Source organism: Papio anubis, chromosome 6 (assembly GCF_008728515.1).
Source record: "Papio anubis isolate 15944 chromosome 6, Panubis1.0, whole genome shotgun sequence".
NCBI lineage: Eukaryota > Metazoa > Chordata > Mammalia > Primates > Cercopithecidae > Papio > Papio anubis.
In genome coordinates this window covers 502,969-515,595 of record NC_044981.1, presented here as the reverse complement: position 1 = coordinate 515,595, position 12,627 = coordinate 502,969, and the positions used below count along the sequence as shown (strand labels likewise).

The window sequence follows — 12,627 nt, the reverse complement described above, 5'->3', positions numbered from 1 at the left end:
TCATGTTTGCAGACTTTGGCTTTAGCAACGAGCTCACCTTTGGCAACAGGGTAGATAACTTCTGTGTCAGTGCTTCTTACACTGTCCTGAAACTCTTGTAGGCAACATACGCAGAAGTACGATGGCTCTGCGGTGGATGTGGGCGGCCTGGGAGTCACTCTCTATGCAGTGGTCGGTGGTCATCAGGTTTCTGTCTTACACTGGACAGAACTATTGCAGAGCTTCCAAAGCAGGTATATACCACATTCCCTTTACATGTTTGTGGAATATGAACACCTAAAGAAATTCCTGCTCCCAAACCCCAGTAAGAGAGGCACTTCAGAGGAAATCATGAGGGACCCACAGATAAATGTGGGCTATGAAGAGGAACTGAAACTACGTCCAGCCACTCCCTGACTCCAAGGACCCCTGGCACACTGAGTTAATGCTGTCCTTGGGCTACATGTCAGGGAAATTCTGGACTCATTAATGGGCTACCGGACACGTCAGCTGGAGGGCCACACCATCACTGTGAAGTCCTTTCCTTAGCCAATCCCACCAGCTGTTGCAGTCCTTCTCCATCCTTCCGGGTAGAGCCTAGGGTCTCTCCAGCCCAAAGCAGCGAGCCTGCTCTTCCCACATTTTCTTTTTCCTGTAACAGAAAGTCAGTGGCTTGAGGAGGATCAGGAGTCAGGTTGAAAGACCAGCAGAACAGTCAAAGTGCCTGCCAGTCCTCTGCCTCCCCTTGAGATGAAGACTGGCCCAGCACAGCCTCCAGCATGGCCTTGTGGCCTCCCCCTCCACCCACAGCACTAGCAGCAGTGGTGGAACCCCAGACAGAATCAGCTGTTCCTAGGGTGTGTCTTCCAAAGGAGACTCCCTTCATACTGGGCAGCTTTGGTTAGGACCAGCAGAATTTGCCAGAATGTATAACCTCAGCCATTGCCTCTAGCAACGTTCAGGGCTGGCAGGGGACCACAGGAGGTTCCTTATCTTCCTCCACAGACACCTGTGTTTCAGGTTGGCTGGAAAGATCTGGCATGTAGCTGGAATGTGGGGAGTTCAAGCTGTGATTGCTGCATTTCACATGGAGCAGGAAGAATCTGAGCTCCATGGAGTCCAAGGACATGGTGCGGGAGATCAGCCAGGTGCGGGATGCAGACAGGTGCGGGAGATCAGCCAGGTGCGGGATGCAGGCAGGTGTGGGAGATCAGCCAGGTACGGGATGCAGACAGGTGCGGGAGATCAGCCAGGTGTGGGAGATCAGCCAGGTGCGGGATGCAGACAGGTGCGGGAGATCAGCCAGGTGCGGGATGCAGACAGTTGCAGGTGGTAACACTTGTCCTTGAGGAGCAGACATACCAATTAGAGGTTCATTCCTAAGCATTTATTCAGCCCCTTCATGTGCCTCGCACCACGTAGGTAATAAAGAAATACAGTCAGCTCTCCATATCCATGGGTTCTGCATGGACAGATTGAACCAACCACAGATGGAAAATATTCAGGAAAAACAATGCAGCAATAAAAAATAACAAAAACAGTACAGTTTGATAACAGTTTACATTGTATTATGTATTATAAGTAATCTAGAGATGATTAGTAATCTAGAGTATGCTGGTGGATGCGCATGGGTTATATGCAAATACTATGCAATTTTATGTAGGGAACCTGAGAATCCCCAGATTTTGGTAACCACAGAATGTCCCAGGACCGATTACTCGTAGATCCCAAGAGAACACTCTTATCTCTACTTTTACTGGTTGAATGGTAGAGATTAGTATAGAGGGGGTGCGATTAATCCAGCCTGGGGCTGAGGGAGGTTAGGTTGGTGGGGAGTGAGGTGAGGGAAGGTGTAGCTTCCTACAGAAAGTGATGACTGAATGAGTGGATGGTGGAAGTTAGTTGGCTAAGGAGCAGGTGGGATAGGTGTTGAGAGACCCGATGCTGAGGATGACAGCAGAATGCAGATTTCAGCAGTGAGCACAGGGCTCTGCAGGCAATGAGAAGAGCACTTCTTTCACCTGAAAAGGTAGGGCAGAGGAATTAAGTTCTGGAATGCTGGAGGCCAACAGAGGGAGAAATCATGCGTCACCCAGAAGAGAGCGTGGGAAACAATGAGGGGACTGTAGGGGAGACATGATGGAGGCACAGCATGGCTGAGTCTCTTCCTGGGAATGACTTAAAGCATTAATGCCTGAAAATTTCCAAAATTATAATAGACAGCTATCCATAGATCCTGGGAGCTCAGAGAACATGGAGCAAGACAAATACCAAAAATCTACACTCAAACATACCCTATTCCAATTGCAGAAAATTAAAAACCAATAGAAACTCTTGAAAGAAGCAACTTACTATAGGGGAGCACAGATAAGAGTCATATGAGATGTCTCTTCAGAAACCATGCAAGGAAGAATAGAGTGAAGTGAAATAAAGTGCTGAAAGAAAAAAACCCAGTGTATTAGGGCTTTCCAGAGAAACAGAATCAACAGGATACGGATGGATGGATGGATGGATGGGAGGGAATTTATTAGGGGAACTGTCTTACATGACTGTGGAGGCTGAGAAGTCCCATGACAGGTGTTGGCAAGCCTAAGTTTGAAGGCCTCAGAACCAGGGGAGCCTACAGTGTGTCTGTCAGTGTGAGGCCAAAGGCCTCAGAACCTGGGGGGTGGGGGGTCACTGGTATAAGCCTGGGAATCCAAAGCTCAGAAGACCGTGGCATTCTGGTGATTCAAGAGCAGGAAAAGATGAGTGTCCCAGTTCCAGAAAAGAGAGAATTTGCCTTTTCTCTGCCTTTTCGATCAAGACCCTCAACCGGCTTTGGGGTGCCTGCTTACAATGGGTGAGAACAGAGCTTTCTTACTCAGTCCACTGATTCAAATGCCAGTTACTTCCCCAAACACCCTCACAGACACACCGAGAAATAATGCTTTACCAGCTCAGCTGTCTGGGTACGTCGTCTTCCAGTCATCACACTTATCACCATCAAATTCTGTATACAAATGAAATTATCCTTCAGAAGCAAATGAGAAATACTTTCTCAGATAAACAAAAGTTGAGGAACTTTGTTACCTGTAAACCGTCCTTGTAAGAAACACTAAAAGATATTCATCAAAAAACAACAAAACGATAATGATGTAGATTAGAAACTCAGATCTACACGAAGAAAGGAGGAGCATTGTAGATGAATGAAGGTAAAATAGTTTTTCTTAATTGATCTGACAGACAACAGTTCTGAAGAATAACAGCAACAAAACGTATGGTGATTATAGCTTATAGATAATTAAAATGAATGACACCAGTGTTGTAAGGGATGAGAAGAAGAAAGTGGGAATACTGTTACAAGGTACTTCCACTGTCCATGAATGGGGAAAGTATTATTTGAGAGTGAACTTGGTGTAGTTATAAATGCATATTGCAAACTCTAAGATAGCCACTGAAAAAATGTTTGTTTGTTTGGTTTTTTTTAACATAATTGCTATGCTAAGAGAAGAGGGAAAATGGGACTTTTAAGGCAGTGAAAGTATTTGGTATGATACTGTAATATTGGATACATGCAATTATAAGTTATACATTTGTCAAAACTCATAAAATGTACAACACAAAGAGCCCCAGTGTGAACTGTGGAACTTAGTTAATGGTGCATCAGTATTGGCTCATCAGTTATATAACAGCGGCCACACTAATGCAAGATGTTAATAACAGAGGAAACAGCAGGGACTGGTAGTGAAGGGGTAGATGGAAACTCTAATTTCAATTTAATTTTTCTGTAAACTTAATAAAACTGCTCAGAAAAAAAAGTTGTAAAGTGCCAAAACAAAACAGCAAAGCACCAAGTTTCCCAATTCTAAATAATAATTTAATAGACCTAAATTTTCTGAAAGTGATGCTGAACAGTTTTTGAAGTTCCTGTTGTAAACATAAGTAACATTTGAATCATTTGCTCAGTTTTGCATCAGTATGACTCCATGGTGAAGATGGCTTTACGTATTTTCCAGTGGCTTTGACTTTTCCTCCTAGTTTCTGATATATTCCAGTCAATATGAGGAAAATACCAGTGCTGGAAACAAGAGAAGTGTCTTCTACATCTGAAAATTAAGGAGTTACAGCTGAAAATGTTTCATGTGAGAATGTTATTGGGAGAAAGAATGCTGACTTACCATCACCTAACGAATTGGCACACTCTTTTTGTGAAGGGCAATGTAGTATTTTTTGGCCATGAGGTCTCAGTTGCTATTGCTCAGGTGTACTCTTTGAGTGAGAAAGCAGCCTTAATGACATGGAATCAAATGAATGTGGCTGTGTTCTGATAAAACTTTATTCACAAGAATAGGTAGCAGACTAGATTTCTCTTGATGACTATAATTTCTTGACTCTTATTTTTATTTGTATTTTCTGTAAGTTATTGGGATATAGGTAGTATTTGGTTACGTGAGTAAGTTCTCTAGTGGTGATTTGTGAGATTTTGGTGCACCCATCACCCAAGCAGTATACACTGCACCATATCCTGTAGTCTTTTATCCCTCACCTCCCTCCCCTTCTTCCCCCCAAGTACCCAAAGTCCATTGTATCATTCTTATGCCTTTGCATCCTCATAGCTTAGATCCCACATATCAGCGAGAACATACAATGTTTGGTTTTCCATCCCTGATTTACTTCTCTTAGAATAATAGTCTCCAATCTCATCCACATCACTGCAAATGCTGTTAATTCATTCCTTTTGATGGCTTCATAGTATTCCATCGTATATACATACCACAGTTTCTTTATCAACTCATTAATTGATGGGCATTTGGGTTTTCCACGATTTTGCAATTGTGAATTGTGCTGTTATAAACGTGTGTGCAGGTATCTTTTTTGAGTATTGAGTTATTTTGCTGTGGGTGGATCCCCAGTAGTGGGATTGCTCAATCAAATGGTAGTTCTACTTTTAGTTCTTTAAGGAATCTCCACACTGTTTTCCAGAGCAGCTGTACTAGTTTGCATTCCTACCGGTAGTGTAGAAGTGTTCCCTGTTCACCGCATCCGGACCAACATCTACTGTGTTTTGATTCTTTGATTTTTTGATTATGGCCATTCTTGTAGGAGTAAGATGGTATCGCATTGTGGTTTTGATTTGCATTTCCCTGATCATTAGTGATGTTGAGCATTTTTTCATATGTGTGTTGGCCATTTGTATATCTTCTTTTGAGAGTTGTTTATTCATGTCCTTAGCCCACTTTTTGATGGGAGTGTTTTTTTTTCTTACTGATTTGTTTGAGTTCACTGTAGATTCTGGATATTAGTCCTTTGTCAGATGTACAGATTGTGAAGATGTTTTCCCACTCTGTGGGTTGTCTGTTTACTCTGCTGTTTCTTTTGCCACGCAAAAGCTCTTTAGTTTAATTAGGTCCCAGCAATTTACCTTTGTTTTTACTGTCTTTGCTTTTGGATTCTTGGTCATGAAATCCTTGTCTAAGCCAATGTCTAGAAGGGGTTTTCCAACATTATCTTCTAGAATTTTTATGGTTTCAGGTCTTAGGTGTAAGTCCTTAACCCACCTTGAGTTGACTTTTTTATAAGGTGAGAGATGAGGATCCAGTTTCATTCTCCTACATGTGGCTAGCCAGTTATCCTAGCACCATTTGTTGAAATGGGTGTCCTTTCCCCATTTTATGGTTTTGTTTGCTTTGTCGAGGATCAGTTGGCTGTAAGTATTTGACTTTACTTCTGGGTTCTCTATTCTGTTCCACTGGTCTGTGTGTCAGTACCACGCTGTTTTGGTGACTATGGCCTTATAGTATAGTTTGAAATCAGGTAGTGTGGTACATCCAGATTTGTTGTTTTTGCTTAGTCTTGCTTTGGCTGTGTGGGCTCTTTTTTGGTTCCATATGAATTTTAGAATTGTTTTTTCTAATTCTGTATAGAATGATGGTGGTATTAGGCCGGGCGCGGTGGCTCAAGCCTGTAATCCCAGCACTTTGGGAGGCCGAGACGGGTGGATCATGAGGTCAGGAGATCGAGACCATCCTACACACGGTGAAACCCCATCTCTACTAAAAAATACAAAATTGGGGCCGGCTGTGGTGGGCGCCTGTAGTCCCAGCTACCGGGAGGCTGAGGCAGGAGAATGGCGTAAAACCTGGGAGGCTGGAGCTTGCAGTGAGCTGAGATCCGCCACTCCAGCCTGGGCGACAGAGCCAGACTGGCCTCAAAAAAAAAAAAAAAAAAAAAGAAAGAAAGAAAAAGAATGATGGTGGTATTTTGATGGAGAGCGCATGGAATTTGTAGATTGCTTTTGACAGTATGGCCATTTTCACAATATTGATTCTACCCATCCATGAGCATGGGTTGTGTTTTCATTTTTTTGTGTCATCTGCAATTTCTTTCAGCAGGGTTTTGTAGTTTTCTCTGTAGAGGTCTTCTGAAAGACCTACCTTTTTGGTTAGGCATATTCCTAAGTATTTTATTTATTTTTGCAGCTATTGTAAAAGGGGTTGAGTTCTTGATTTGATTCTCCACTTGGTTGCTGTTGGTGAATAGAAGAGCTACTGATTTGTGTACATTAATTTTGTATCTGGAAACTTTGCTGAATTCTTTTATCAGTTTTAGGAGCTTTCTGGTGGAGTCCTTAGAGTTTTCAAGGTAAATGATAATATCTTCAGCAAACAGTGACAGATAGACTTCCTCTTTACTGATTTGGATGCCTTTATTTCTTTCTCTTGTTTGATTGCTCTGGCTAGGACTTGCAGGACTATGTTGAAGAGGAGTGGTGAGAGTGGGCATCCGTGTCTTGTTCCCATTCTCAGAGGGAATGCTTTCAACTTTTCCCCATTCAGTATTATGTTGGCTGTGGGTTTGTCATACATGTCTTTTGTTACATTAAATATGTCGTTTGTATGCCAATTTTGCTGAGAGTTTTAATTATAAAGGGATGTTGAATTTTGTCAAATGCTTTTTCTGTCTCTATTGAGATGATCATGTGATTTTTGTTTTTAATTCTGTTTATGTGGTGCGTCATATTTATTGACTTGTGTATGTTAAACTACCGCTGCATCCCTGGTATGAAACCCCCTTGATCATGGTGGATTATCTTTTTGATATGTCGTTGGATTCAGTTAGCTTGTATTTTGTTAAGGATTTTAGCATCTATGTTCATCAGGGATATCGGTCTGTAGTTTTCTTTTTTGGTTATGTCCTTTCCTGGTTTTGATATTAGGGTGATGCTGGTTTCATAGAATGAATTAGGGAGGGTTCCTTCTCTGTCTTATGGAATGGTGTCAAAAGGATGGGTGCCAATTCTTTGAATGTTTGGTAGAATTCTGCTGTGAATCCCTCTGGTCCTGGACTTTTCTTTGGTGGTAATTTTTAAATTACCATTTCAATCTCGCTGCTCGTTATTTGTCTGTTCAGGGTATCTATTTCTTCCTGATTTAAGCTAGGAGGGTTGTATTTTCCCAGGAATTTATCCGTCTCTTCTAGGTTTCTAGTTTATGTGTGTAAAGGTGTTCATAGTAGCTTTGAGGGATCTTTCATATTTCAGTGGTGTCAGTTGTAGTATCTCCTGTTGCATTTCTTAGTGAGATCATTTGGATTTTCTGCCTTCTTTTGTTGGTTAATCATGCTAATGGTCTGTCAATTTTATTTATCTTTTCAAAGAACCAGCTGTTGTTTTTTTTGAAACAAAGTGTTGCTCTGGTGCCCAGGTTGGAGTGCAGTGGCATGATCTCGGCTCACTGCAGCCTCCACCTCCCGGCTTCAAGCAGTTCTCCTGCCTCAGCGTCCTAGAACTAGCTTTTTGTTCCATTTATCTTTTGTGTTTTGTTGTTGTTTTTTCAGTTTCATTTAAGTCTGCTCTGATCACGGTTATTTCCTTTCTTCTGCTGGGGTTGGGTTTGGATTGTTCTTGTTTCTCTAGTTCCTCGAGGGTGGCCTTAGAGCGTCTGTTTGTGCTTTTTCCGACTTTTGATACAGGTGGTTGGAACTATGAATTTTCCTCATAGTGCCACCTTTGCTGTATCCCAGAGGTTTTGATAGGTTGTTTCATTATTGTCATTAAGTTCGAAGAATTTTTTAATTCCCATCTTGATTTCGTTTTTGACCCAATGCTCATTCAGGAGCAGGTTATTTAATTTCCATGTATTTGCATGGTTTTGAAGATTCCGTTTGGAGTTGATTCCAGTTTTATTCCACTGTGGTCTGAGAGAGTGCTTGATATAATTTCAATTTTCTTAAATTTATTGAGGTTCATTTTATGGCCTATCATATAGTCTGTCATGGAGAAGGTTCCGTGTGGTGCTGAATAGAATACATATTTTGTAGTTGTTGGATGAAGTGTTTTGTATATATCTGTTAAGTCCATTTGTTCCAAGGTATCTTTTAAATCCATTGTTTCTGTTGACTTTCTGTCTTGATGACCAGTCTAGTGCTGTCAGTGGAGTATTGAAGTCCCCACTATTAATTGTGTTTCTGTCTGTCTCATTGCTTAGGTCTATTAGTAATTGTTTTATAAATTTGGGAACTCCAGTTTTAGGTGCATATATGTTTAGGATTGTGATATTTTCCTGTTGAATAAGGCCTTTTACCATTACGTAATTTCCCCTTTCTTTTAACTGCTGTTGCTTTAAAGTTTGTTTTGTCTGATATAAGAATAGCTACCCCTGCTGGCTTTTGGTGTCCATTTGCATGAAATGCCTTTTTCTACCCCTTTACTTTATGTGAGTCCTTATGCTGAGTCTCCTGAAGGCAGCAGATCATTGGTTGGTGAGTTCTTATCCATTCTGTGGTTCTGTATCTTTTAAGTGGAGCATTTAGGCCATTTACACTCAATGTTAGTATTGAAATGTGAGGTACTGTTGCATTCATCATGCTGTTGCGTGTGTACTTTTTTTGTTGTTTTTTTTTGTTTGTTTTTGCTTTGTAACGTGCATTTTTGTTATAGGTCCTGTGTGATTTATGCTTTAAAGAGGTTCTGTTTTGTTGTGTTTCCAGAATTTGTTTCAAGAGTTAGAGCTCCTTTTAGCAGTTCTTGTAGTACTATCTTGGTAATGGCAAATTCTCTCAGCATTTGTTTGTCTGAAAGACTGTATCTTTCCCTCATATATGATGCATAGTTTCAGTGGATACAGAATTCTTGGTTGATAATTGTTCTGTTTGAGGGGGCTGAAGATAGGGCCTCAAACCCTTCTAGCTTGTAGGCTTTCTGCTGAGAAATCTGCTGTTATTCTGATAGGTTTTCCTTTGTAGATTACCTGGTGCTTCTGTCTCACAGCTCTTAGTCTTAGCTCTTTCCTTAGTCAGAACTGGGTATAACCCGATGACAGTGTGCCTAGGTGATGATCTTTTTGCAGTGAATTTCCTGGGTGTTCTTTGTGCTTCTTGTATTTGAATGTCTGAGTCTCTAGCAGGACTGAGGAAGTTTTCCATGATTGTTCCCCCAAAATACATTTTCCAAGCTTTTAGATTTGTCGTCTTCTTCAGGAATACTGATTATTAGGTTTGGTCATTTAACATAACCCCAGACTCCTTGGAGACTTTGTTCATATTTTCTTCTTTTTTCTTTGTCATTGTTCGATTGGTTAATTTGTAGACCTTCGAGCTCTGCATTTCTTCCTTCTACTTGTTCGATTCTGTTGCTGAGACTTTCCAGAGCATTTTACATTTCTAAGAATGTGTCCAAAGTTTCCTGAATTTTTGATTGTTTTTTCTTTAAGCTATCTATTTCCTTGAATATTTCTCCCTTCACTTTTTGTATTTATTTGATTTCCTTGTGTTGGCTCCGCCTTTCCCTGATGCCTCCTTGATTAGCTTAATAACTAACCTCCTGAATTTTTTTTCAGGTAAATCAGGGATTTCTTCATGGTTTGGATCCATTGCTGGTGAACTAGTGCGATTTTGGGGGGGTGCTGAAGAGACTTGTTTTGTCGTATTACCGGGTTGGTTTTCTGGTTCCTTCTCATTTGGGTGGCCTTTGTCAGAGGGAAGGTCTAGGGCTGAAGGCTGTTGTTCTGATTCTTTTGTCCCACAAAGTGTTCCCTTGATGTAGTGCTCTCCCCCTTTTCCTGTGGATGTGGCTTCATGTGAGCCGAACTGCATGATTGTTGTCTCTCTTCCAGGTCTAGCCACCTAGCGAGTCTACCCGACTCTGCACTGGTACTGGGGGTTGCCCGCACAGAGTCCTGTGATGTGAACCATCTATGGTCTCTCAGCCGTGAATATCAGCGCTTGTTCCAGTGGAGGTGGCAGAAGGTGCAGTGGACTGCGTGAGGAGGGTCCTTAGCTTTGGTGGTTTAATGCTCTATTTTTGTGCTGGTTGGCCTTCTGCCAGGTGGTGCTTTCCAGAAAGCATCAGCTGTAGTAGTGTGGAGAGGGACAGGCGGTGGGTGGGGCCCTAGAACTCCCAAGATTGTGTGTTGTGTGTCCTTTGTCTTAGGCCAGCAGGTTGGGTAGGGAAGGACAATCAGGTGGGGTGGGGGGAGGGAGGGGTGGGTGGATGGGGGGGGGGGGGGGGGGGGGGTGGGGGGTTGGGGAATGGGGATGGGTGAGTCTTGGAGGATGGGGGTGGAGTTGTGTACCTAGGGGCCTTATGGCTGTCTCTGCTGAGTCATGCAGTTTGTCAGTGAAGTGGGGGAAAGCCTGCAGTCACAGACCTCACCCAGCTCCCACGCATAACTGAAGGGCTGGTCTCACAACCACCATGCCCCCCCACAACACCCCGAGTGGCAAGATAGGCATAAAAATCTGCCCCAGGCTACCTGCCTCCCAGCTGTGAACTAAAAAGGCTGGGTTCTCTCCCTGCCTGTGGAGTCTGCACACCGGATTTGCGTCCTCTCCCAAGTTCTGGCCAGGAGGCTTCTCACGCCGTTCAAATTGTTACAAAGTTCAGTTAGAGATTTCCTTCTCCCTGTGGAGTTGCACCCCCTGCTCCTCAGGCCACCTTCCAGATGAATCCCTGTGGTGCCAGGCAGGAATGACCTGCAAGGGGACACAGCGAGCTCCCAGGGCCTTTCTGCTGCTTCCTCTACCCCTGTATTTCACTCGCCTCTCCACATTGACTCAGCTCCAGGTAAAGTCGGAAACTTCTCCTGCAAACAGACCTTCAGCGTCTTCAGTGGGAGTGTGTGTTTGGGAGAGGAAGTTCCCCCTTTCCCACTTCCACAGCTGGGGCAGTCACAGTATTTGGATTGTCTTCTGGGTCCTGCAAGAGCAGTTTACTTCCTTCAGAGGGTCTGAGATTACTGGTATTGTTCTTGCAGTCAATCTGGGGCTAAAATTCACAATGCAAGCCTTCCCATGCTGCTCTGTCTGGGCCTGCGATCTAGTCCTGCCTCCTGTTGACACAATGATCTCTCCCCCTAAATCCGTTTCCTGACTCTTGATCTAAAATGTGCATCAGGGAAGCTCACTAAATAAGTAAATAAAGAGATTCGACAAAAGAAACTTTAGTGCATTCCTCAAGATTTCCTGCAAGGTCAGATATTACAGGTAAACAGTTTAGATTTTGGTTTGTGATTTGGAGACCTAGCATGAGTGACTCCATTTTGAGTTGCTCTGTTGGGTGTAATGCAGCAACTCAGTTCAAATCAGTGGCTTTTCATAATTTTATTTAATAATGCTATATGATCAAAGCTACAGGTAGGAAAAATAGTGGCTCTAAATGTTATTAAGCAAAGAGAATGAAAACAAATGGACTAAGTGTTCAGTCCAGAAAGGTAGGAAGGAAATAGCAAAATGCAAAAAGGAGTTAATACTGAAGTGGAAAGTGATGAATTTGATCATGGTTCTTCTGAAAAAGGAAAATAGAATTGACAACTTACATCAAAGACTATAAAAATTAGTAAAACAGTCATTGATTGGCATATCTAACTCTGAGAAAATAGATTTTTACATATAAAAGCATATTAAATTTGAAAATCAAAATGACATTTCTGACTTTCTCAAAATACAGTAAAATTGTCTTAAGACATACGGACATAGAAGCATGAAAGAAATTCCCAAATACTCATACCCAGCAAGGCACTAGAAATAGATGGTTTTAGAAGCTACTTACAGGAAACCTACAAGGAACAGATTATTCCTGTACTATTTAAGCTACTATAAGGTGAAAAGTATGGGAAACTTCACATTCTTTCTGTAAGTGAAACATAGCTGCTGTGGTTATAGAACTGCCCAATAATATTGAAATGTTGAATGTGTCTGGATACCAAAAGCAAATTAATAGTACAAGAGAAGATAATTCTAGACCAATTACAAGTAAAATTAAAGATGTAGAACTCCTAAGTAAAATGTTAGTAAATCAAATCCAGGAGTGTTTAAAGGACTGGAACATGGAACCCCAAGTACTGTTTATTCCTAGATTATACAGTAATTCAGTAATTGGAAATCTATTACTTTAATTTGCTATATTAGGTGAGAAATTATCTTGAAGGATGATGAAAAACTATTTGATAAAATTTAATATCCATTCCTAATTTTAAAAGTAGAACCCCAACAAATTAAGACTAAATATTTTGTTTGCATAATAAAGTATTAATAGCAAACATCATGTTAATGGTGAAATGTTAAAGCATGGATTATCAACAGGAGGAATAATTCTTGAGGGGACAAAATAAATCTTGACATAAAGTAAAGATATACATATAGTATATAATACAGATATATATTATATTA

General features: G+C 41.6%; 1 protein-coding gene across 7 annotated transcripts in view; it reads left to right on the top strand.

Annotated features, from left to right (window-relative positions):
- Positions 1-12,627, top strand: part of EXOC2 (exocyst complex component 2) — a 200,665-nt gene that overhangs the window by 20,737 nt on the left and 167,301 nt on the right. The window contains exon 1 of one of the 7 annotated variants that reach the window (XM_017957524.3): positions 10,074-10,206. The exons of the other annotated variants lie outside the window; for them this stretch is intronic. The gene's annotated coding sequence lies outside the window, so the exon portion shown is untranslated. Of the gene's footprint in view, positions 1-10,073; positions 10,207-12,627 lie in introns of those variants that run through there. 7 annotated transcript variants of the gene reach the window in all.